Source organism: Pinus tabuliformis, chromosome 3_2 (genome assembly GCF_031772625.1).
Source record: "Pinus tabuliformis cultivar Carrire ecotype Pingquan chromosome 3_2, CPIR1, whole genome shotgun sequence".
In the NCBI taxonomy this organism is placed as follows: domain Eukaryota; kingdom Viridiplantae; phylum Streptophyta; class Pinopsida; order Pinales; family Pinaceae; genus Pinus; species Pinus tabuliformis.
Genome location: NC_142302.1, coordinates 664,531,901 through 664,543,267, shown reverse-complemented (window position 1 = coordinate 664,543,267; position 11,367 = coordinate 664,531,901).

Genomic DNA, 11,367 nt, shown 5'->3' with positions numbered 1-11,367 from the left:
GTTTACTCGATTAATGTGCAAGAAATAAACATAAAAACTGGTTCTTACCATTCATTTTTACCATCCCGTTTTTACCTTCTGATCTTTGGAGAAATCTTTCCTGAATTTCACCAGTTGATTGTAGAGGATTGAAGGGATCATTCCTTGTGTTGTTTGTACCAGGTAGGAACTAAGTCAGTTCTCTTTCATTTCATTTATCTCCTGTTTTAGTCAAGAACATTTTAGGGTTTTGAGGTCCCTAGGGTTTCTTTTTCAAATTCATGATTTTGAAATGGTACTCATATGGAGAGAATGAGAGCATGAAGAACAAGATATCATAGCCTTGGATTTGGTCGAGACTCTGGCTGAGTTGCAAAATCACATAGAGGGTTTAACCCTAGGTATTCCGGATATCCAGATCGAGGAGCTACCTATGCAATTGCAACGCCACACCATCGGTGTGTCGGGTCATTGGATGAGACTTTTGCGCATGATAGCACAGGCAGTGACCTGCTATCATGAGCACCACTAGCTTACTAAGATCATTTCTGCATACATTTAGTTTTTGGGTCAGATGACCAATTTTTGTCTTGGACACAAAATGTTTGTAAAAACTTTTTACAATTATCTTTCAGGGTTTTATTATGGTTGAGTGATGCAATCCTATTCAATTGATGATGCTAATTGAAAATATTTACTTTACATATGTTGCAAATGTCTATTTAACACATAATTTGCTAAAGAGTCAGTTAATGTGTTTAGACTTCTAGAAATATGTTGATATTGAATAAACTCGAAATACCTTTCCAAAATACAAACTCTAAGGAACATACGATGAATTGCTGGGTTTCAGACAATATAAATGCTAGTAACTTGTAGCACAATGAGCTGTGAGTCCAGCCTAATGATAATTCGGCGAATGCCAAGTGAAATGGCATCAGAGAGAAGTTCAATCAATGCGCTATACTCAGCGATATTGTTTGTTGACCAACCAATACAAATCCCTCTAAAACTCATTAACTCACCGCTCGGAGCGAAAATGGCCCATGCTGCAAAAGATAGGTTCTGCGTACTATGACTAGCACCATTGGCGTAACCAACACATGGTTCCGAAAAGTTTGACATCTGCAATAAATGTGAAGTGGATTACTTAACCAAATAAAAACCCTAAAAGAAACACACTCACACATGCAATCCAAGCATATTTACATGAGTTTTACCATACTTAATTAAGCATAGTAACGTTTTAAATACAACCCATTTCTGGGCTTAGACAATGGAACTCTGTCATAATCTACTAACTCATAGGCACCTTTCGTCAAAATGCGCTTAACAATATAAGGGCCCATCCAAAGTGGTTCGAATTTTCCTGCTCCAATTTTATCAGACTCCTGATCGTAAAGTAGGACCAGGTCACCTTCCAAGAAGACACGAGGCTTGACATTTTGATCATATTGTGCCTTTACCCATTTCTTGTGTGCTTCGTTAGTCAATGCGGGATCACGATGGGTTTCATCCAGATGGATTAATTCCAAGAAACATGCTTCTTCCTCATAAGTGTCAGGTAGCAGGTCAATTGTGATTGTAAGTGACGAAATTTCACATTGAATCGGTAAGACTGCTTCCAAACCATATACCAGCTAAAAGGGTGTGAATCCGGTATCATTTCTCACCGAGGTTCGATATGCCCACAAGGCCGAGAACAGGATTAAATGCCAATTTCTTTGTGAACTCCAATCATTCGTTGTAACATGCACTTAAGGACTTTGTTGATGGCCTCAACTTGTCCATTAGCTTGTGGATAATATGGAGTAGAACTATCATGTGACAATCCTAATTTGGCAGCTAACTCAACCATCATGTGATTGCGAAAATGCAACCCATGATCTGTAACTATAGCCTGTGGTACACCAAACCTGGCAACCACATGGTTGAAGAAAAATAATGCAGCCGTTTCGTCGTTGTTGTTTAATGTAGGCATCACCTCAGCCCATTTGGTAAAATAGTCAACGGCGACTATAATATACCCATGCCCCCCAGTCAAGGTGGGGTTACATGTCATGAAATCTATGCCCCATTTTGCGAATGGTCCAACAACAACTACTAGATGCAAAGGTGCAGGTGGTAATCTAGTTTTCCGATCAAATATTTGACATGCATGACAACTTTTGATAGCAATTATGCAATCTTTGAACATTGTTGGCCAAAATTATCCAGCGCGGAGAATTCTCTGGGTTGTTGCATATCCGGACAAATGTCCATCACAAGCACCTGAATGACAATCATTTAAAGTTTTCTCGGCCTCCTCCTGAGTGAGGCACCTCCGTAAACTTGTATCGATACCATGACGATAAAGTGTGTCACCAATAATCAGATAATTTTTGGCTTGGTATTTGATATGTCGCTGTTTAGAGCGAGAGGTATCGGGCCAAAAAGCTTGGGTCTGGAGATAGATCAGTATATCTCCATACCATGAATCACTTGACGAAATGAGAAACAGAGACTCATCCACGATTGATGTTTCTGATGTTGAATCATTGGAGGATGAGGGAAGATCGGAAAGTAGCTCGGCAAATACGAGAGATTTCTTTGATTTAGACTTAACAAATTCCAAATCAAATTCCTACAATATAACTATCCACTTTGAATACTTTCCCCCCAGCAATTGACGTGACAAAATGTATGTCATAGGGTTGCAATCAAAGATAATTGTAGTTTTACGCAGTAGAATATAGTGACGAAACCTCTGCACAGCCTGAATGGCTGCCAAAGCTAACTTTTCCACATAGGAATATTTTCTTTCTGTATCATTGAGATTTCGACTCAAATAATACACAGGATGTTCTATTCCATCTTCTTCTTGGACTAAAACCATTCTGATGGTTGTATCTGTAGCGGCGAGATACAGGTAATAGTCTTGTTGATAGTTTGGGGCATACATTAATGATGCTCTAATTAGGGAATCTTTAAGAGCACTAAAGGAAGCTTGCGCAACCTAATCCTAATGGAAGGGTACCTCTTTCTTCAATAGATGTGTAAAACCTTTAGCCAACTCAGCGTAGTTTGGAATGAACCTCCTCAAAAAATTTGCCTTCCCTTGAAGTTTCTGTAATTTTAATAAATTTGAAGGTGGAGGCAAGTCAAGTATTGCCTGAACCTTAGTTGGATTGAGTCGAATTCCATATTTTGAGACCACGAATCCAAGAAATCGACCAGATCCAACACAAAACACACATTTGTGCAGATTGAGTCTTATTTTGTAGTGTCGGCACCGCATGAATATTGCTCTAAGATGTTGCAGGTGATTAGTCCTCTTTCGTGAATGTGCAGGCAAATCATCAAGATATGGTTGTATGATGTTCTTAATGTCATGGAAGGCATAATTCATTGCCCTCTGAAATGTAGCCCCTGCATTATTCAAACCAAAAGGTAGGTTTCTATAAGCAAATGTGCCCCAGGGACAGATAAATGCAGTTTTTGACTGATCCTTTGGGCGGATATTGATTTGATTGTAACTGGAAAATCCATCCATGAATGAAAAGATTTCACATCTAGCACATTCGTCAATAATCTAGTCAGTGAAGGGTGTAGGATAATTGTGTTTTGGGCATGCTTTATTTACATCCCGGTAATCAACACACACTCGGATTGTTCCTTGTTTTTTCATCACGGGAACAATATCTGATACCCAATCGGTAAGAGGTACAGGGTAAATGAAGCCAACACGCAAAATTTTTCAACCTTTGTCTTAATGGCAACAGCTTTCTTTGGATGTACAGGACGAAGCTGCTGTCGTACTGGTTTGACACCAGGGTACATTTTGATTTGATGTTCAACAATGCTTGAATCAATGCCTAGCATCTCCTCATAAGACCATGCAAATACATCTCTAAATTCACGAAACAGAGCACGGTAAATAACGAGTTCCAAAGGAGAACAAGATTTGCCGACATGAATATTTTCCACAACTTAGGCCTTGTCGAAATGTCTATAGAAATGGTTTCCTCTATATTAGGCAAATTATGCTCAGAATCTACCGAATCTATTTTAACAGAATTCGAAAAGAAATCTACAATCAAAGGGTGTACTAGTTCATCTGAATAATCTTCCCTAGAATCTGGAGGAAGGGAACGATGATGATAATCTTCCCAAGGTTTTTCTCCTATCATCATTGATTCGATGATTTCCTCATCTGTAGAATATATACAAGCAAAAGGATCAAAATAAATATTGTATTCAAGTAAACGATCCACCCATACAATTAGTGATTGTGGATCTGGAAATGCCGCACAAGCAAGAAAAATTGATTGTTATGTGAGTTCGATGGGACTTAGTGGTATAACCTCAACAAAACTCTCATCTTCAACACTATTGGTGATCCTCTTTAAATTAGATGAAGTAGAGGATAACATATTACATGTCTCGACTCTCGCAACTTCCAATGTTCCAGATGGTGGAGGAAGTGTGAAAGTACCCATTAAGGAGGGATCTTTAAAAAGACCTACACCAACAAATTGAAGTGAAAGCGGGGGTTCGTTAACAAATGGAATGCTTCCCATAACTTGAGAACTAGAGGCAAAAAATGAGGTTTGGTCGATAACTGTTATTCCACCTTTATGAGGAAATGCAATCGTACGAAAGTACGTGGAAACAACAACAGCCATAGCATAAACCCATGGTCGTCCAAGTAAAATGTTGTAATCAAGGGGTCCATCAACCACCTCAATTTCAACAGTTACCATTTTTCCCCCTAGTTCTATTTGCAAGCTATTCAAAATCCCACATGAAGTATAAGTTCTTCCATCAAAAGCCTTCAATGTGGTTGGTGATCTTGACAACGTAGATGACCCCAGTGTTTTCCAACAGCTCATTGACATAATACAGGTAGAATCTCCCTCATCTACATTGGTTCGATGAATATTTGTTGAGAGCTTTAACCTAAATTAGGAAAGCTAATTGAGCTGGTAACTGTGGTGTATATCCTGAGTGATTAAAAACCACAAGATTAGAATCCGTTGGATCTATTCCACCTATTGCCGACAGTAAAGCCTGTTTCTGGGAGGGGCAATTTTGTAATACCTCAAGCGTTGACATAGTAGAAGGAGACTAAGCAAGATCTTCTACTATGTTATAATTTTGAGCAGCTCGAGCTTGAGGGTTAAACGTTGATTTATGCACAACTCCCTTAGGTGGCTTTATTGTTAATTCTGGTGCAATAGGTAGTGGAATATTTTCCAATGCGGTCGAAGTTGAAGAACCAGGTTGATCAGTGGCCTGATTATTTGATGACAATGAAGGATTACCATAATCTTTACTACGTGTCTGAACCAAAACTTCATCTTTAGGTTTTGCAATGGATAACATTAATACCTGGGATGTGGAAGCATTTTCAGTTGCAACCATATTGGTATCCAGGTTCAGAAACGAATCTGTCAACACTGCAGATGCGGTAGAAGCTTTTAACAGTTTAGAAACTTCCGAGCGGTGAGGACAATCCCTTGTAAAATGCTCATCATTACATATCAGACATGGATAACGAGGTTTCTTTCTTGAATTAGAGGAATCAGATGATTTCTCTTAAGGAGGGTTTTTATTTTTCCCTTTCTTCTTGCTTCCTAGTTGCTTTTGATTCTTACCTTTATCAAATGACACGGCATTAATCTCAGAAGTAGGAGCCTCAGATGCATTTACAGTTTGATTTTGGGCAAGTGATTGACCAAATGGTTTACTTGCCATTTGTGTGCTCAAGGAACCGATCACACCGTCTCCAGTATGAGAGTCCCTATTCGATGATGGAAGTGGAATGGGTTGATTTAGGCGCAGTGCATCTGCAATTTTGTCATAGAGCGTGCTGGATTGCGTGTAAATTAAATCCAAATATTGGGCACGAGCAATCACTTGCTCTTCTGTAACAACTCCACCTTTAGCCACATCCTCAATGATAGATGGAAGTAACGACTTAATGAACCACTCAGCTAAAAGCTAATTAGGAACATAGGTTTTAACCATGCGACGATGACAATGCCACTCATGAATATGATCTGATATGTGAGTAGAAGTTGTTTGTTTAAATTTGGTCAAAAGTTCCATTCCAGTTTCATATCTGATGGGTAACTGGAAGTGGGTCAAAAAGGTAGTGGCTAAATGGGTGAAATTATTAAAAGAAGCTCTCGGCAATTCAATATACCACTTAGCAATCGAACCAATGAGCGTTCTTTGGAAAAGATGGAGTCTTACCGAATCATCATTCAAGGAGTTCGAAGAACACCATAAATGATAAGTCATAACGTGATTTGACGGGTCTTCTCCAGGATTTCCATTAAACTTTGGAATATCGGAAGGCAACTTATGAGGAATTACCAGCCACAATGGTGAATACAAAATTGGATCATTGGTGAGCCGGTTTAAATCCGGTAATTCTAGGGTTGCCACAAATGGCAACTGCCGATTCAGATCAGGTTGAGCATATCCGGGATAAGACGGAATTGCCTGTGCCATAGGCCTTTGCATACCCGCATAAGGTAGATATCCTTGATAGGGCGGTGGGACATATCCGATATATGGATTAAAACTAGGTTGACCTTGCATTTGTCCGTAACCGGGTTGGGCTTGATACACAGGACCTTGATATGCTTGATATTGTCCTTGCCCAGGCTGAGCTTGGAAAGCAGGCCCATACTAAGGTTGGACATTCTGAAAAGGAGGTTGTGGATATTGTGGCTGCCAAGGTCGTTGGGGTATTGGTTGTGAAGTTTGATATTTCCCACCAATGCTAGTTTGACTAGGTTGAGAATAAACTAAACCTATAGCAACTTGAGTCACTCCAGATAATGGCACACTAACCTGAGGTAATTGTACCCCAGAAACAAGCAGTTGTTGCATAACAACCTGAGAAGTTTGGGTTTGCTGACTCGAAACTTGTGGTTGCGAGGTAGTAAAACTAACTTGCACAGGTTGAGATACAACAAGTTGAGCTTGTACCTGTGGTTCCATAGTTACGATGGGTTGGGTTGATATAATCGGCTTAGTTTGCATAGGTTGTGTTGGATACACAAGCCTTGGTTGTGGTGGCATAGTTGGCTGCCACTAACAGACTCTCATTTCAGGCTGACCTAGATACGGTGGGACATAACCATAGGGTTGTCCTCCTTGATAGGGAGGATGTTGTGAATAGGAATACTGCTGACCATATGGTGGCAATCCAGTGTTCAAAGGATATACGGGTCTTTGTTCACTGAATTGCCCAGTTTGATACTAATAAGGAGGATCAAACTATTGTCCTTGATCAGAAGAACCAGGTAAAATTCTTGATGACGACATGGGTGATGACCATGGCAACGAAGAAACCCCTGAGTGGATTCCAAACATAGATTGGTAACTAGCCGAGACAGATGGCTATCCATATAAATGTGACTCAGGTGTCGTAGTAAACATCGAAGAAGTAGCAGCAAAGGATTTTGTCGCAGCTACATCAAATGAAGCAGTCTGGGATGTTTGCGGTTGTTCTGCCATGGTTAACTGACACAAAAGTTGACCTAGTGAATCAAGTGGTATCTCAGAGGCAGCAGCAAAACGAGGAAGAGATTCAGAATAAAGATATAAACCAGGTCCAAAATGATGTGGAGTCCCAGGGGTAGAATCTTCTTCAGCTTCTTCCTCTACAGCAATTAATCCAGGTGGAAGGATTTCACCGTTAGGTCCAAAAAAGACTTCTGGTGTTAAAGATGGAATTTCAGGAACTACAGATGGCTGAGGTATTTTAATAACAACTTCGGAATGTTCAAGGTCAAAGTCCAGATGTTCTGGTAAAAGAACTTCAGTTTCAAGGGAAGGTTCGTGAACAACTTCAGGTTCAGAAATGTCTTCGGTTTCAACTGCTATGGGTTCTGGATCAAATTCCAATTGAACTGGTTCAAGTTCTAAAGTAACTTCTGGTTGATCAACTTCATGTACTTGTTCACTTGTTTCTGTTATTATGGCCTTAGGTAGTTGAGTAACTTCTTCTTGTGTAACAGATGTACCAGAAATAGTTGGAGTAACTTGAGGTTCAGTACTAGCCGTGATAGGTGGCTCTGGTAATTCAGATGAAGTACCAGAAACTCTTGAAGTACCAGACTCAGTTTGACGAGTCCGCCTTGACTAGATTGGTGTCGCTTCCGGTGGCAAGGGCGGTTTGCTCATAACTCTCTTCGAACAACTGAGTGGAGGTTGATCTTCCTCCAGAATTGTTGATTATTCTTATCAATCTAAACTCAACTAAGGAATAAGGGTGTTTTCCATGGTCAATTAACTTTTACAACACTAGAACTTAACTTTGCTTTTTCATTTTTTAAGAGTCGAGAAAAAGAAAAAGATGACTCTAGTCGCTTTCGTTGTTTAATGAGCTTGAAAGGACAAGCGCTCAGATGAACCTTTTCTTTTAAGGAGTCAAAAAGGAGAAAAAGTGACTACTCTGGAGATACTAAGCAAGAGGGTTTACCAAACTAATCACAAAACTACAATATACACCTTGGTGGTAAATTAAAGAGAAATTACCAAGGATTTACCGTACAGCAGTCAGTCTTCCTGAATGCTGTGTTCGGTGCATTGTGATCGGTAAGGCGGCAAACTCGACTTCCTAGGGATAAAGGATTTAAGCCTATTGGGGTCTCCCACTATATACACGATGGTACAGGGAGCACAAGTCCGTACTAGTACTTATCGAATCAGAGAGGAGGAATCACCCAACCTCACTGAAAACAACAGCCACTAGGTTTTAAAATGTCGAAACACATCTCTAGCCTAGACAACTCTAGATGTTTGCGTCAGGTTCCAATGCGTTATTAGGTTAATTTAGGTTAATTTTAGGTTGATCTTGCTTAAAATTTGCCTTTGGGTTTCACCACGAAATGTTTTCCAAATTTCCTAAGAATGCAACTAAATGAGAAGCACTCTTTCCATTTGTTTTCAACAATGAAAATCCTAGCTACAAGGGATAGAGCAAACAAGTACTTTTTGGATCAAACAACAAAGAGCACAAACTAATGCACTTCCCTAACCATTCCTCTTAAGCACACACACTCAAACTCTAACATGCAATTACATGTATTTCTTTTTCTTTTGGGTTCCTCTTAATGTGATGATGTGCTAAGAAGAACTAATGCATAAATGATTCAAAAACTCTTTTCACAAAAAATGTTGATTTATGACAATTTCTCTTAAGGGAAAGGAAGATTAAACAACACTTTCATATTTTTAAAGAAACGAATATTTTCAACACTTTAAACGAAAACATGAATCAAATGCACAAATAGATCAATCGATTATTTTATGAAGGAAGACTCTACAACACTTCATTCTAACAAAACAATCGACCGAAACTACTTTTCGACAATGGACTACAAATGATAAAACAAATACATAAAAAACATTCAACAATCCAATCTAAATTGGGTCGGAACAAGGAAACAAAGACTGTTTTCAGAGACAAGAGCTCATCTATTTCTAATAGGCAATTCAAACAACTAAAAATTGACTAAAGGCTTCAGCTCCTAGATAGGAAAACTGATCCTAAAGGGATCAGCGCAGGCCAGAGATAGGGATAGTGCGATGCATAGCACTGTCTCTATGCAGAGGGTGCAATGCAGTGCACTATGTCAGTTACAGAGGTGCGCTGATTACAGAATGACAATTTTATACTCAAAATTGACTCAATTTTCAGTGAATTGAACTTGAATTCGATGAAAAACAGAAAGTACAATATGTCAAAGTGTTTTAAGAGATTGATAAGCTACTATAAGGGATAGGATCGTTCCCCAGCGGAGTCGCCATTTTGTTATGGGCAAATTTAGTGTTTCTTCAAACAACTAACCCCTAGGCCTAGTAGCAAGTCTAGAACAACTAAAGTAATTCCATTGCTTTTCCTATAGTTAACAAATAAAAGAAAGAGGAACAAAAGAACCAACCTGGGTCTCTCACTCGATCCTTCTTCCCTTTGACCACTTTCGTCGCTCCCTTCCATACTTAACTCACTTGGAAGGTACCTGCACACAAGAGACAGAAAACCATCAAAGCATACATATCGATCTGTTAACTAAACATATTATAGAATCGAAAGTACAATATACATCACATAAACACATGAATGGGAAAAACATAGAACTCTTTATTGATAGAGGAAGGATTACAACCCTTGAAGCCATGTTCGATCCAGCACTCTCCTTCCAATTTCAAACCCTTCTCTCCTCATGGAACAACAATTTGACATGATAACATTACTTTCTCACAAGTCTCACTCAAACAACATTTCCTTAGCCTAAGAAGCTCCAACCTCTCCAAGCCTTTGAATGCCTCCTCCATTTATAGCTGAATGGAGGAGGTTAAGCCATTAATGGCCTTCATAAATGCTTTACCATTTTTGGGAGGTGGTTCCATGGAGGAAGGGATAATGGATTAAGGTTCATTCATCTCCTTCCTCATCCAAATGCGAGCCCAATCCATCTGGAAACTTCCAGAAGGATCCATTGGATGAGGAATCCAATGGATTCATTTAAAAAATTCGATGAATCCCGCTCAGCGTAGGTAGAACAAAGGCTAGGTGAGATGCATAGCCCCGTAGCCCCGAGACATTCCTGCAATGCATTACAGCCTGATAAGCCATAAGCCATCTGGGCTGATCTCTCTAGGGGCATTTTTTGGATGAATGGTGACATGAAACTCTTGGGAGGTAAGCATGATGTAGGTTTACCTCACTAGGGACTGAAAACAACTGAATTAGGGATTGATGGACCCTAATAACATTGATCTGGAAGCCAGGGTTGATGTGCCCAATTTTTCCTATAACAGTGGTACTCTCTATTTTCATTGTTACAAATATTAGCAGGAAAAAACCAAAATAGTGCAAATATTTTTCGAAGGAATGACCAACCAATTTGTGATTCATATTTTTTCATCTTTTATTTGATTTGGTCATCCAAGGGTTTAAGTTGTCATATAAATTGTTGCTATCATTCATTTCATTCTTGGGAATTATAGGATATTTTTTATATACAGTTCGAGTTTAACTCAAGGTTGAATATCACTCTTTCGCAATTAGGATTCTGAACTATTTCTATAGGGATGAATTTTTAGACAACAATATATGTTCAAATATGAAAGAAAAAAGAGAAAATATTTCTTTTGTATTGTTATCAATAATGTAAATATTGGTACTGATTTTCAATTTTATCAAGTTCAAGAATGAAGGTACTATTTTAATAGTACAATAGATCATGCTCCACTTTTCAGCAAAATAGAGGAGAACATAATGCAACTAAGATGAAGTCCTTTTGGTGACATTTTGAAGTTTCAAGTTATGTATGGCAATATTTGTTTGATATGAAACACAAACAATGCAGAGAATAGACAATC